This window comes from Phacochoerus africanus, chromosome 1 (genome assembly GCF_016906955.1).
Source record: "Phacochoerus africanus isolate WHEZ1 chromosome 1, ROS_Pafr_v1, whole genome shotgun sequence".
Taxonomy (NCBI): domain Eukaryota; kingdom Metazoa; phylum Chordata; class Mammalia; order Artiodactyla; family Suidae; genus Phacochoerus; species Phacochoerus africanus.
Window position 1 is genome coordinate 129122573 of NC_062544.1, and position 15729 is coordinate 129138301.

Below are 15729 nucleotides of genomic sequence, written 5' to 3' on the forward strand. Positions count from 1 at the left end.
TTTGAACATTTAGAATGGCAAATGCAAGGTTCTTTTTGAGTACCCTGTGTTTAAAAACTCTTGCAAAAACTACTATGATGTGGAGATTTTGGCCCAACCCTTTCACCATGAAGCTTCACAAGACGAGAGAGAGAGAGAAACAGGGAGGGAGAGAGACAGACATCATTCTCACATAAGAATAATAAGAAACAAGCTATTAAAATTGACTGTTAAGAAATATTTTGGTTACAAAACTGCCTCCCCAGCTTAACAGATAATTGCTTTCAAGGCAGTATACTCCTTGCTTGTATACAGTATCTATATTTTATTTGTAATGGAAGCTACATTGGTGCAGATTAAGAATATTTATTGGCACATTCCTTCTGAGAAGTATTTCCTTCCATCACTTCAAACTTATGTCATCTTGATAAATGTGAATATGTGTACTCCATCATCATTAGTTGGAGAGTTAATAGAGAGAACACCCATAAAAAGGACCCATTTATTAATCTATAAACAGGATGTCTATCCGTCTATTGTTACAACATAATCATCTCCACAGGGTAACTGTTCCTACAGAAAAGAGAAAAAGAATGCTTCTCTAGGTGATTTTCTTTGCCTTTATTCATGACTGACATCAATTAAAGAAAAAATTAGCTAAGCAGACAGAGCCAAAATTTAGGACCACACAGATTCACACTTCACACCACAGAGAAATGAAGATAAATTTAGTTAATAGCAAAACCCACTGTTTCTGTAAATAACAAGTCTAAGTAAGATGAAAGTGGCATATAATGATTCTGTGATGCCTCATACATCTGTTCAAACCTATCTGATCATTTAGTTTTCTGGAAAAACAAAGGGTTGACAAAGATTCACATCAATACCCTTAATGGAAAAACACATGACCGGGAAAAGCAAAATACAAGTTTCCAGCTAGGATCTCAATAAGTTACAAGATATTTATTACACACTAATATTTATGTTAAAATTGTTTTAAGTAAAATAATTTTAAAATCAAATACATATATATGCCTCCTCTCATAATAGATCTTAACAGTTTATTTGTAAAAATCAGTTTATTACCATTTTTTTTGTAAGAACAAGCTTCCAATTTACATCCTAAAATCCCACCCTTTATTCATTCCAATAAAATGATCTCCAACCCCAAACCTTACACCCAGAATCTTAAACTCCAAAACTGTAATTGAAGATAATATTCTTTAGCATCACAATTTTAAATTCAGGTAAAACAAGTAAAGAGACAAAACTCCAAAAATGTTACCCATTAAAACATCTGTAATTATTAAAAATCAACATCCCATTTGAACTAGGACTTTTGTAAAATGTCTGGGCAGGACTGGTAATATTTAAACACAGGAGGACAGGGATCTATCAAATTCATTCTACATCTACTAAAAGCATCACATGTCCCTGTCACCAAAAAAATCCTCTGCTGTAGACAATATTTTTAAATTATTGATTATTATTAATCAATTTTTCAATTACTGATATCACTGACCTCGCTGTAATCTATTGGGTGGAAGTCTGATCTATTTATTTATCTGTTCAGCAAATGTCAGGATATGATGTCTGGAGCAAATTAAAAACTACACTGGCAAAGCACTCTCCACAGCTTGATAGGAATACAATTTAACCAAACTCTTTGCACCTCAGTGTCTAAATCATTGACTGGCCACACCCTCTCCCACTGTGGTTGGCCTTTTGTAGATCTCAGAAGAGTTCTCAAGTTGTTAGACTCCCTTTACAAAAGGATTCAGAATATCCTACCCCTGAGGCACATACTCAACAATAAAAAGGATGTCTTTTGGCACCTATCTGTGCTGTGGATCTGCACTCCCACCCTGCTCCTCTGAGTCCTGGAAGGTGGACTCCAGAGCCCACAGTAATGGGCCCTTTTCCAGCTGGCATCCGGAGAGCCTTGGCAGGAGGAAGAGGTCAGGGGTTTATTCCTCCAGGTCCCCCCCAGCGAGGGCATCCTGAGTGGCTGTGTCCCTCTACAAAATGTCTCTGACCATCTCAAGAAAGTCTTCATTTCAGACTTGCCCAAGATTCTTGTACTTTCTCCTCTGGTCTGCATACCCCCCATCCACACTCTCATGATCAGTCTCTTTGTAAATAAACTGTTCTCCACATACTGAGTTGAGTGAGCCATACTTTCCTAGCAAGACTTATAACAACATCCTACTTTGAACCTCAGCTTGAATTTGAGAAAATCCATTCTTAGGAAGCTGAAACCTCTAGAACTGAAAGCTTAATTTTTGTTTAGTTTTCCTCACTCTACAACACATCCACAGATACAAATTAAACAATGAAATAAGAGAAAAAAAACCCTGAACACTCTCAATTTAAGCTACTTAATGAATATTTTCAAACACTTATTTTTCGTGTTCTTTCTGGGAGATGGCTAACACCTAAAAATCTGAAATTACTGCTCATTAACTATCTGGATCTACACCCAAGGTAAAGGCAGGAAAAGGAAAACAAGCCAAAACGCTTTATTATCTTGGGTTCTGTCCATTATAAACAACAAATGATAACCTGTCAGGTGAAACAAGCTGCTCAGCACTGAAATGGCTTCATTTGGTTTATAAGCTGCAAACGAAATCTAAGGAAGGCCTGTTTAGAAGCTGACATGCAATTCTTATTTGCAGTGTAATGAAAGATAGGCTTAATAAGTCCAAATTCCCATGTGGCCTCCCAGTCTGTCTAAAGGAACGTAAGTAACAGGCAGACAAACCTGAAAAGATGGTTAATAAGTAATAATGTTGGTCTATAGCTTTGGACAAAAGATGATGTTTAATTTCCATGAAACTCCAATGACCCAGCTGTAAGTAGTGGCCTCCCATTTATCTCAAAAGTCACATTATTCTGTTTTATCAAGTAAATAAACTGTGTCATTGAGACATTAATAGTCAACAATAAAATACACCCCAAGGGATTATATGTAGGATAGCTTTACAAACAAGAAAAAAATGTACAGAAGGAAACAGAAGCTCTCAAATCACAAAAGATCCACGTAGCTTTTCAGGATGTGAACAGTGCCTGGTAAGGCCAGACATGCACACATACTACCCGAACCCAAACACTTTAGGTAAGCATTTGTTTCCCTGGTAGGTTAGAGCTTCATTTTTTCTACCTTACACCCATAGCTATTCTTTGTTCTCTGAAACACCTGGACAAAAATTCCTTTGTTCGCAGAAGCCCATCTCACCCATTCACAGTCCCTCAGCATGGGCTTATTTCTTGAATGTCTATTTTCCTATGTGCTGGATCCAAATGATAGTCTTGAACCTATTTAATGACTATTCATGTTGTAAAGTGGAAGCTCTTTGGATTGACATACATTTTTATAAATGCCTTGAAGTACCTCTTATAAAAATTTTTTTAAGATTATTCTGAAAAGAATCATGTCCAAGTTTCCAATCCAGAAGCCCTGAGTTACTCAAGACTACCTAAGGTCATCTCTCATTTCTTGTGTGTCCCCAGTAAGCGGACACTTCCTGCCACACAGTGTGATCCATAAAGTTTCCTTTCACACCATGTCATCTAGCTTCACTCTTAACAGGTAGCTGTAATTTCTGCCCAGGCAGGTGTGAGAACAGGAATTTCAGCCCAGTTTTATGCTGTAGTTCCAAATGGCTGTCTTTACAGATGCACAAGGTACATAAAGTATAATCAGTTTCATGATGAAATCTATATACTTCACACCCCTGACAATTCTGATTGTGCTGCTTAATACATATTCTCAAAGATGATCAAAATATATGCTATAGTGTTAAAATAACTGAGTTATGGCAAGAGTAATATGAAACATAATTGTGACAGGTAACCACTAGAGGCCAGTGTAATTCAGCACCGAGAAGGAATTTATAATCAATCCCTGTGGAAAAACTAACATTATTTCTTCCTTTTAAAAGTAGAGCTCTTGTGAATTGGAGAAAAAAAAAAATGAAGAAAGCTTTTTTGATTCTCTGAAGAGGAAGTTTCAAAGGATAAGAAAGACGAGTTAAGGAAAGATGAGTCATGAAAAATTGGGGCAAAGAGAAAAAAAAAAGATAATACTACCATATTACATTTGATGTTTCACCAATGTAAGCATAAATTTTCAACCTATGTGGTTTAATTGTAAGATTTTCCATAAATGTTTCTTTGGGGACTGACATAAATAATTAAAGATCTGGGATACCTAAAAAAGTGCCACAGTAATCTCATTTTCAGGACAATCATCATTGCTGGCTGCACAGACGATGCCAAGGATTTTGAGACAAGGTAGAGAAACTGTACACTTGCAATTTCCTTCCCTTAAACAATTTTATTCGGAACAAGTAACTAATAGCTCCTTCTCAAACATGTAATAATTCACATAAATTCATCTAGCACCCCATTCATATTCTATAATACATTTCTTAATAATAGTGCTACATGATGCTTACTCTACTTTTTAAAAAGGAACTGAACTAGCTTCTCAAAACTAAAAATAGGAGTAGAAATGAGAAGCTGATTTTTTAATAAAGCTCAGATAAGAATAGTTGGTAGGATCCCGGGTAGGAGATTCTACTTTTTAAGAGTGAAGGTAAAACAATTTAACACATAAGCCCCAGAGAAGTACCCCTTCCTCTCCCCTCCAGCACAGAAAGTCACCTTATGTAATGTGGACATGCCAAGATTAATGAACCAAAAAATCTTAGAAGCAGGCAGGACCTAAGAAGTCAACCAGCTGCAGCTTGAATCTTTTCTTTTGTAAGGTGGCCCATTCCAATGTCTCGGCTGTAAATGTTTAAAAATTATTCTTTAATCCTCATATTGAGAGAAATCATCCAACACAAAACAAAATGCTATTTTGTTTCCTGAGATCAAAAAAAAAGGAGACAAGATAACAGAGGTAAGTAAAATATGGTCTTGATTTTGAGCAGCTATAAAATTCTACCCATGTGGTTCTGACTCCAACCTTTGACTCAAAAGTACTGTCTTTATCAGTTACAAGCCATGTGAGGTAGTTAACTTCTCTGGACCTCGGTTTCTTTGTCTGTAAAATAAGGATTATAATAATCTCTACCTTTCAGGTGCCAGGATTAAATAACACAAAGCCCAGTATCTGACAAATGATAAGTACTCGATAATTGCCATTATTGCTAAGCAATGTTTACTTGACAAATAAGTCATTCAATCTTTATGAAACTGCTGTGAGGTATGCTTTATTATCACTATTTTAAGGAGAGGAGAACTGAAGCTCAGATTGGAGAAAGAGCTTGCAATGCGCAGCAGCTAGTTAGTGGTCAGACTAGGGTTTCAACATGGATCTGGCTACAAAAGCTTTAAAACTGCTACCTAGAGAGGTGCTTTCATGAATACTAAGACAACTTCCTTATTCCATGTGACAGTGCTGACATACACTGATAAGACCTTTCTGTGTGTCTCCAACCTTCCCTTTCTCAGATCTAAATATGATTAGTGTCAAAAGCTAACCGAAAGACTCACCCTTCCTATCCATAGTAGAGCAAGAATCCCAGAGGTGGAGGGGGAGACAGACTTTGAAATTTGAAGCCCCGAAGCCTAGTCTCAGGGGGCTATCTTATCTGCTGTTCAGTTTTTTTCCTCTTGGAGTCTGCACCCTCCTGGGAAATTGCTACCTCTGTAGAGGCAGGACATCCAGTACCTTCAATTGTTCCTCATAGCATAGGCACAAATGGCCCGGACCTATGCTGATGCTCAAAGATAACAAAGAACAGTGAGACAGAGTTCTTGCCCCAAAGGGAACTATCTAGTTGGGAATAATGGCACACAGATGAATGCTAGTAGAAATGCATTCAAGCAATGATAACCCTCCTGGTTTTGCATCTTTTTAAATAACCGTGTGCAATCTGACACATTAAAAAAAATTCTGCACATCAAAGCCAGATACAGGGTACTGTGGCATGCCACTCAACTTACCAGGGTGGATGCTTGCTCCCTGATATTGCAAAAGCATAATTCAGTCAGTTATCCTTCAGAACTATGTATTCGCTGTGTGTCATACATTGTGCTGGCCCCAAGAGGCTGTTAACCTCTGCACAGATCATGAAAGTAAACTGGCATTCTATTCAAACCAGCTATTGATTTTCTCTTTATGATAGCCTGTTTAGGAAAACAAATTTAAAAAGCTCTAAATCACATGTCTTTAATTTCTTAAAGAAATATTCCACCACACCCTAACTTAGAATACCAGGCCAGTAGTTATTTTCTCTGCTGATAAAGATTTTCTACTCCTTTCAATTTACCTTGGAGAGGATATACTTCTTATTCATTAGGAATAAGCAAAAGAACTTGGCCTCCAAACTGCATGTGAATAAGACCATCTAACTACTACTGTTTCTGAGAAATGTAGCTGTATCAAAAATTATAATTTTAATACAAATTTTGCTCCTGTAAACCAGATATGCCTTAATATAGCTCATAAGGCCAGAGGAAACGAATGATATAAACTAAAATTTCAGTGACTGTTTTCTTCATGTCTGATATAGGGAGTATTTTTCCCCAAAAGTTAATGAGAAAAGTATGTTGAGCTGATCTCTGATAGATGATAGTATGATTTACAACTTCTTGTTCCTTATCAAAAACAAGGCCTCACCAAGTAAGTGTCAAACTAATTCATGACAATTTAAAAATTGTTACTGATTAGATTCACAGAGTGGATAATCAACAATAGGAAAAAACAGGATAACTGATGAAGTGGAAAAATCAGAATTCAAAAGCTGCTGAAACGTAAGCATTTCACAGAGGCATATACTTCTTTAAGTTGTTTAAGAAGAGGTGGAGGGAGAGATCGAAGCCATGTAGAAGGGAGGGATGGTTTGAGTGCTTCACATGAACACATGTTAATGTTCATGGAGAATCTGCAGGCACAGATACAGGCAACAACCCCAATTAGTGTGATTTATTAACATCATCGCCCGGAAACCTATTAGCTTGCAAGGCATGAAATACTTGCTTCCCATCACAAAAGTAGAAGAAAATAGGGGGAAATACAATGAGGTAGGAAAAGGAAAATGGAATTTGATTTAGTCTAAAGAGATTTACAGCCTGGTGTGAGGCCAGGCTTTTGTTATAACTGGGGCACCTTACCTAGAAAGCATGCAGGACAATGGGCTGACCTTACTGAAATGTACTGACTTACAAATTTTTTGGTATTTTCTTTTATAACAGTGCATTGTACCATAAACAGCAGTAAGTGAGGAAGATAAGAGTCTAGATTTCCAAAGTAAAATTAAGACTTGTCTATAGGCAAATTATCCAAAGTTTTCATCTCTGGCTTTAGGAGAGGTAACAGAAGAATAAAAAAGAAAGTGGGAAGGATATTATTAAGTATGAGTGTAGGATGAGGTAGGAGATATTTTCTTGCTATTGACCAAACAAAATCCAGGAGCCATAAAGCAAAATTATTGATCTTTGGTAATTTCTTCAATAAGGGGAACCTCAAGGATACTGCCCAGTCTACTACTGCGCTACGACATGACCTACAAACCTGCTAAAGAGTTCTTTTTATATTAAAAAAAAAAATCCTCCTCTAGGAAGAATAATATGGTAAAAACTAAACACACACACACAAGGGGTTGTTATATGTTCCAACTAGAGATTAATAAGAAACATGGTTATCATTTTGTCCTGTTCCACTGAAACCTTGGTTTCACTTTTAGGCACATAGTTTTTTCAATAACCACAAGTCGGGTAAACACATAATATTAAGAATAGTTAACTATGGAGTTCCCTTGTGGTGCAGTAGCTTAAGGATCCAGTGTTTTCACTACAGTGGCTCAGGTCACTGCTATGGCATGGGTTCAATCCCTAGCCTGGGAACTTCCACAAGAATAGAAAACTTTATGCTAAGAGCATGACTGTGTCAGGTTTATACTTAGCTCCTTTTAATCTTATAACAAGTTCAGGTGTTGATGTTGAAAAGCATGGAGGTTAGTAATTTTCCCATGATCCTATAGCTTGATATCCCACCTGGAATTTCAGTCCAGGTCTATCTGACCATAAAGCCCAAACTCTTATCCAAAATGGCACATAACCTACTACATTGAGACCCACTGTTCTGCCACTTCAAGGGTACCCCAACTTCTCTACTGTAGTATAATATGATTCCAGACACATGCTAAAAGAAAGCCTTTTTATATTTCCCCCAAGAATCCTCCTTCAATAAAAAATAAACAAGCAGAGAAGCAAGCATATAAAACATTTCACTACTAGTCAGGTAAGAGGCTTTATTCTGCCCTGAATTAAGTATGGGAACTTGGAAACAACTTTTCATGTCTCATGTCTTCAACTGCATCATCCTTTTAGGAAATCCTGGAGAAATATCTCTGCAGAAATGTACTACATGTATAATCAAGTAATATGTGCCAATCACAGTGAACACCACCAGACTAGATTGTTTTTTTTACTCCTTTTTACTCCACTGTGATAGGAATAAACTTTTAATACCACAAAAGGAGAGATGATAAAGTAATATCCACTGGGAAAACAAAGATTAGAAACGCAATCCATCACTACATTTGTCATCCATCACTACATTATCTAGGTTAAATTTGGCTTTTATGGATAAACAAAGATTGATAGAAAGAACTGCACACTGAAAGAGTTTAATTAGAGTATAGAGACACTGTCAGAACGGAACTGCAACTTTTGGCATAAAATACACTGGAAAACAATTAAAATGGTTTATGTTGAGGAGCTGACTATTTCGATGAGAATCATTTCCAATTCTTAGAATTAAAGCTCTAAAGATTTGCATATTAATCAGTCTAAATATATGTACATTTCTTCAAGGTAAGGAGAAGTTTACTAAAATGAGGCATGTAAATGCAAAACAGAAGTGTCTCTCAGCCCTACTCTTAGAGACTAAGCTTCCAAACTCATTTTACCCCCTAAATACCCTTGGAGAGAAATAAAGTATGACAGGGATATTAAAAGAAAGAACATTCAACCAAAATTTCCTAACATTCTACAATGCTGAGATGCGTGAATACAACAAGTTGGTGACCTGAAAGCCACAGTGTGCCTTTGCCAATTTTATAATCCAGTGGTGAACTGGATCTTTGGAGAGCAAGGAAGAGATTTCAAAGGCAGAGCTCAATTAAGAATATCTCCTTATACATGTTAAAGCTCCCATTTAATGGCTTCGTCACACCTACCCAGGATAATATCTACAAGGAGATGATTATCAGGCACTTTTTATCACCTGTGCATCTTATTAAAAGTTTACATTGAATAAGCTCCTTTGTCTACACCCAGAGGGATGTTCACTTATCACATCAGGCTGAAGTCTCTACATCTGAGAATGGGAGGTAGGACAATGTGGCCAGTGCCCTGGAAGACAGATCTACTAGGCTGATGGAGGTGGATCTCCTTGGCTGCCGAGTTTGATTTGGTCTCATTTGGTGATTAATAGGTAGGCCTTAAAAAAATGATTTCACGTAGCCTCCATCAGACGTGATGATAAATTGATCAGAGTACCCAAGTTTGGACTCTAAATTCCCTCCTTCTGATACCATTAACTTCATATTGACTCCTTCTATGTCTGGCCTTTGAGTCTGTTTTCTCATCCCTCCTTCACCTCTTAGAGCCAAAACATCCACAAATTATGCCGCCTTTGCTAAAATTTACCTGATTTTCTCCCCCACCCCCTTGCTCTACAATACTCTGTAAAGATGCAGCAGAAATTCATTCTGTGTCCCCTATTCTAAAATAAAAGCCTTTACACATTTTAACATTTCTTTTCTTTTTCTTTTTTTGCCTTTTTAGGGCCACACCCACGGCATATGGAAGTTCCCAGGCTAGGGGTCAAATCAGAGCTGCAGCTGTTGACCTACGCCACAGCAACAGCAACATGGGATCCAACGTGGGAATCTGAAACCTACACCACAGCTCATGGCAATGCCAGATCCTTAACCCACTGATCGAGGCAAGGGATCAAACCTGTGTCCTTGTGGATAATAGTCAGGTTTATTACCACTGAGCCACAGTGGGAACTCCACATTTTAACACTTCTGACATCATAATCCAACTTAGAACAGATGTTTTTTTCTTTACTGAAGGGGGTTTTGCCCCCTAAAATAACACTATTAAAATAGTGGCATATCTTAGAATACTTAGTATTCTAAAGAAGAAGGAACACTGCATTTCTGTTGTTTAGGTCCTGATCAATAACAGGACTAAGCCCAATACTAACCAGACACCTTCCTCTGCTTCATGAAGTCTCCAAAAAACACCATGAGTTTGGATCAAAATCAACTGCAGAAATTTACAGGTACCATGTTTTTGTTTTCAGTGTACTCAGTCTCCAAGGACTGCTGTAGTAGAACATAAATGCAAACGATGTCTCATTCAAAAAAGACCACTGAATGACATTTCTGAAGACCTCTTTTATCACTGGTAAAACTAGTCCCATCCATCTGAAATAATCTTGCAATTCACTTAAAACATTTCTACACAATTCCTCAATCTCTAAAATATCTAAGAGTGAGGGAGCCTGCCAAGACTGTAGAATAGAAGAACTAAGGAGGATATAAGGCCAACTCTATCACTTTGTCTCATAAGTCAGATTATCTTCTTGATGTCTCTTTTCTGTTCATAATAATTCAAGGACTCTTTATCATCCTACTAAGCCTCCTTCAAATGGACTCCAGTTATCCACTGCCCCTTCTAAAAATGTAGGATTGTGCCTCTGCACTGCTGATCTCTAGAAATATGTTATTACATAGAGCAATACTGGGAAGTGTTTAAGAATGTGGACTAAGGCATAAAATTACCTGGCTTCAAATTTTGGCTGTATAGCGTACTAGCTCTGTGGTCTTGGGTGGATTATGAACCTCTTCTAAGCCTCCTTTCTTTGGTGATAAAATAGATGATAATAATGCCTTCAAGTATTACAATCCACAAAAAGTACAAGGCTTGGTATATAAAAAGAGCTCAATACGAGTACCACCACTACTATCACTACTCTTGTTACTTGGTGGATGATTCCAAATGAAAAATGCTTCAGTGCAACAATGATTAGGGAAGTAACAGCAGCTTTCCTGGCCCTCCGTGACTTGGCCCCTTCTTACCTGAGTATCATACCTATCACTCGACTTTTTTTTCCAAAGTGAACAATCTCTTCACTGGCCTTTCTTGCTTGATCGACCAGTCTAAAAGGCCTTATTATTTCTCCTCCACTCTTCTAAAACTTTTGCCTCCAAATATCTGTTCGTTGTGCCTACCCAAAATCTACAACCTGTAATCATTTTCTCTTCATCCTCACTTTTATTCAGATAATCATTTCATATCTGATTGAGTGTTCTCCTAGTTTTTAATTCAATTCCGTGGAAGATAACTATGATATATGGCCTCCTAATGTCTCATGAATTTAACTTATCTTGAAATAACTACAGGGTAAGGAGTTTCCTATTCTTATTTTCTTGAACTTAAGGTCACCCTGGAAACAAGGAATAAGATCTAGATAGCATCAGTGGACTGATTCACATTTATGTTTTAAGTGTGTTAATCATCTCTAGAATTAATATCAGGAACCTTGAAAAGTGAAGTCAATCTTCATTGGACAACACAGTATTACTTAACATAAGTGCTAGAGGTGATTCCAGCAATCTAAAATAAATTTGGTCTCAAACTGAGACTTGTAAAATGTACTATAATGGAAAGGAATTTGAGCTCAGGCAGACTCTGACTTCCTGTAATCCAGAATACAACACATTTATCCACTGGCTCACTTAAAATAAGTTAGGACACAACTCCTGTGTGAAAGATTCTTATGAAAGAGTAATGGAGAAGGCTAAGGAGTTCTACTCCAGGAAGTAAGAATGAAGGACTGTTGCATTTTAGTATTTCATAGTACCTTTCCCCTAAGCTAAAAAGCAAATAAACAAAACAAGCAAGGAAACACATAACAGCAAAATCCCATCATCAATATTATTTTGCTACTTATAAAACCCAATGTCAAAAAGAAAATTAAAAAAACCCCAAAAAAACAATGTCATATTAGTACCTGGGATCATAAAAATTGGTTTATACAATTACAAAAAAATAGAAAGAAAGTAAAGATACAAGGAAGGATTTGATGACTGATTGATCACTCTGATTATTTCTCAAAATGCTACTGTCTCTTTGCACGAACAGTTGTTAACTCATTCAAACTCCACTTGAAGTTTCTTTTGTATTACCTATGAGAAAGGATTTGCCGATTAAAAAAATATTGTGATGAATACACAATGTATTCAAAGAAACAAACTTTTCTCCAGCATCAAAATATCTCATTTATAAATACTTGATTGCTTAATAACAAGACACTCCTTTCTGTTAATAAAAATTGGATGCAGAAGACATCTACCTGACCAAGAATCCTTTGCCTACTTTAAACACATCAAAATAATAAATTACATCAGGAATATAATTCACAATAGAATCTCCTTCTGCTAAGTCTTATAATAAGACTGAACAAAAAGATTTTGTATATTATCAGAGAGAAAGGATAGTTTTTCTCTAAATAATACTCTGATCATAAGTGTTTCATGTTCTTCCTAATGCTCTCTCTCTCTCTTTCTTTTCTTTTCTTCTTTTTTGTCTTTTTAGGGCTGCACCTGCAGCATATGGAAGTTCCCTGGCTAAGGGTTGCTCTTTTCTTTTTAACAAAAATATTTTTTCTTTTGAAATAGTCCACAAATTCATGTGTGAAAGTGAAGCTATTGCTATAAGATCAGGTTTTAAAATAACTTCAAGGAGGAGAGGCCCTTGAAAGGAGAGTTAACAATAGAAAACAGGTCACCAACTGAAGACCCAGATTTTATTGCTCATGGACACAAATGCATCATTTCAGAAGTAAATTGTTATCAAGGAAGCAACTGACCATCACTATTTCTTTGGTTGTATTACACCCCTGAAACTAATGTGGTCAACCGACTAGTTTCCAAGTAGGTAGGACAAGTCAATTCAACCTTCAAACTGAAATTAAACACAGGCAAATAATAATCACTTAGAGGCCAGCAACTGGTGGCTTGGTTGGGCACTGGAGACCAAGTTTGCTCTCCCTGAGTGGTATGCTGAGGGCACCTGACCTTAAGAATAGCAGGAAGGAATGATGGATGGTCTGCTTAGACTCCCTTTGTCCCAGCTGCATTTTTCAGCTGTCAAAAGGTGCACTAGCAGGGGCCAGATTTAACAATTGAAGACCACCTGGGGGTCTGACTACCTAATCGGCTATACCCTTCGCAGATGACAACAGCATCCTTACTGTTAAATCTGGCAACTCTGGATTGTTAATCATTATTTTGCTGATTTATTAAACCTGCTTCAATAAACAAGCAGCAATAACTGGCTGAGAGTTTCTTATGGACATATCTCGGGTGTCTAAGACAGTGCTAATTTTATGATCACCAATGCCAAACTTGAGAGATGAATTCACACACAGTACCAAAACTCTGGGCAAAGAACTATGACAGAAACTCTGTAGTCAGCTGTGAATGTTCCAGCTATACAACATGACTTACCTATTCCAAATTTATCTGAGAAAAGATATGGAACCTTGTTTTTGAAACCCTTCCACCATGAAGCCCCTTCCCACAACACCAAAGTCAGAGTATTAAAAGGAACAGTAGCTCAGTACACATTTATCAAGTTTGCTTAATTTGCAAGGAATGACTGATATCTCCTAAGTTTTATCTTCTTAAAATCCTTTGAGTAGATAGGAAATAAAATTGAGCCTGGACAGCCTTGTCAGGCTGGACAGTCCTCTAAATTAGGGAACAGTCTGTCTACTGTCCTTTTCATTGTAATTTGGGGGTGGGGGAATTACTGCTAGCCATGACCTCTAGTAACAGTTCAAAACAGCGTTTCTACAAAAGCTGCCCACAGAAAACCTTACTTTGTGACCATATTAAAAACCCTAAAGTGCACTTCAAAGAGAAATCACTTCATATTGCTGCCCCAGATACTTGTTTGAGAAGTTTAAAAGTATTTAGTTTGACTGTTACTTGAAGTTTATTTTCTCATTCCATTTACCAGTTGTAACCTAATTTGCAGTTGAAATTAGCTGAAAATGATGAATTTTATTCAACTAAAAGACATTTCGGATAGGAGGTATGATACCCTTTCAATAATAACAAAGTTGATGGGTAGAGGATAGGTAGTAAGGGGAGAAAAATCTTTTCTAGTTGTAGAATAGAGAAGAACATGGTCTGGGATTGAGTTATTGAATGACCTTTGTCTTTTTTAATTGCTGTGGGGAAGAAAGGCTCTTTCTTCCTAAAGAAAACTGAGAAGTGAGATAGAGACTGAGTAGCAAGGTAGAGTGAGCCTCACACTTTAGCTGATTAAGCAAATTGCTGCAAGAGAGGGATGGTAGTTCCTTAGGGAATTAATAATAAGTTCAGAGACTGGTAAATTAAATTTAAGGTATGAAGACTAAACCAGGGTCATATTAGCCAGTATTAGCAGTATTTATTGGAAAGGGAAGTAGTTTGCAGTGAGATGCTTAGTTAAGTCTAGCTCTACAAAAGCATTTACAAAATGTCTTTTTTTAAAAAAACTGTCTACTTGCTGGTTTAATAATTGGTTTAATTTCTGTTTTAAAAAAAGTATAAAGAAAAACCTTTCTATACTGATGAGAAGTCTGTCTAATTGATCAATGAGAGTAAATCCAAGACACCACCATAGATCTTGAGGTTGATAAAACACATGGGAAGACGCGGGTCTCAGAAGTGTTGATCCTGCATCCCCAAATCATTAAAGTGAGAATAACTGCTACACAGGCAAATTGATCAAATGAAATAATCAGTTCAAAATCCCTTTGAAAAGCAAAAAAGCACATACACACAGAGGCAAAGAACGATAATCACTACTATTTTCTTATAGAATCATGACACAGGACATAGCTAAAATAAGTTCAATTTAAAATTGCATGTAGATTATCAAACAGAAAGACATATCAAAGTTATTTTTCAACACTTGGGATAGTAGATGGGGAAGGACAGCAGTGAAATTTTATACTGGCTGAGGACAGAATTCATGGAGGCCAAATCTGAATACAAAGCAAACAATTCGTTTAAAAAAAATGCATTCCCGTCTTTATTCACTAATTTTTGTATACATGTGCATATGCATGCTATATGGCAGGGTTGGCTGCAAAGGCTTCATTTATTTCCCTATCCATTCCAAACAAATGAGCAAGAGAACTATATCCAGGAAGGGTTGGGACAAGTCTAATCTCATGTTACTGTTTTCAAGTGTGCTTTCTTCATGTGGCCCATCGGTTCTTATGTGAGTCCATTACAAGTAATTGATCACAGCCAAATATATAAATCTATGAATGATCTACTTGGGTTTTTAAATGAAGTAGAAAAGATTTAAGGTCAACCTTATAATGGTTTTTCTCTAATATCTCTAAACATTTGCTTGAGTAGGACACTACAGTAATCTCTCTCCTCCACTGGGTGGTATGGTTATAGCTGATGACAGTTTGAGGACCACTATTCCATAATTCTCAGCAAATCACATGTACACTTGCATGAGTGCAGTTTGCTCCCCTGTAATAGTGACTGAGACCCAAACAATGTGCTTCTAGCATCTTTTAATAATTATTTTCCTTTTGAACAAAACATTAAGAGAATAAACTTAAAAGACTATATACCTCAATCCTTTGCTTCAAATGCAGGTTGCTCTGGGATGAAGCAAAAAATATGTACTATTAACACCAGCAGT

At 36.8% G+C, this 15729-nt stretch overlaps 1 protein-coding gene across 1 annotated transcript in view; it reads right to left on the reverse strand.

Annotated features, from left to right (window-relative positions):
* SUCLG2 (succinate-CoA ligase GDP-forming subunit beta) overlaps positions 1-15729 on the reverse strand; it is a 262823-nt gene that overhangs the window by 30392 nt on the left and 216702 nt on the right. The gene's annotated exons all lie outside the window — the stretch shown is intronic.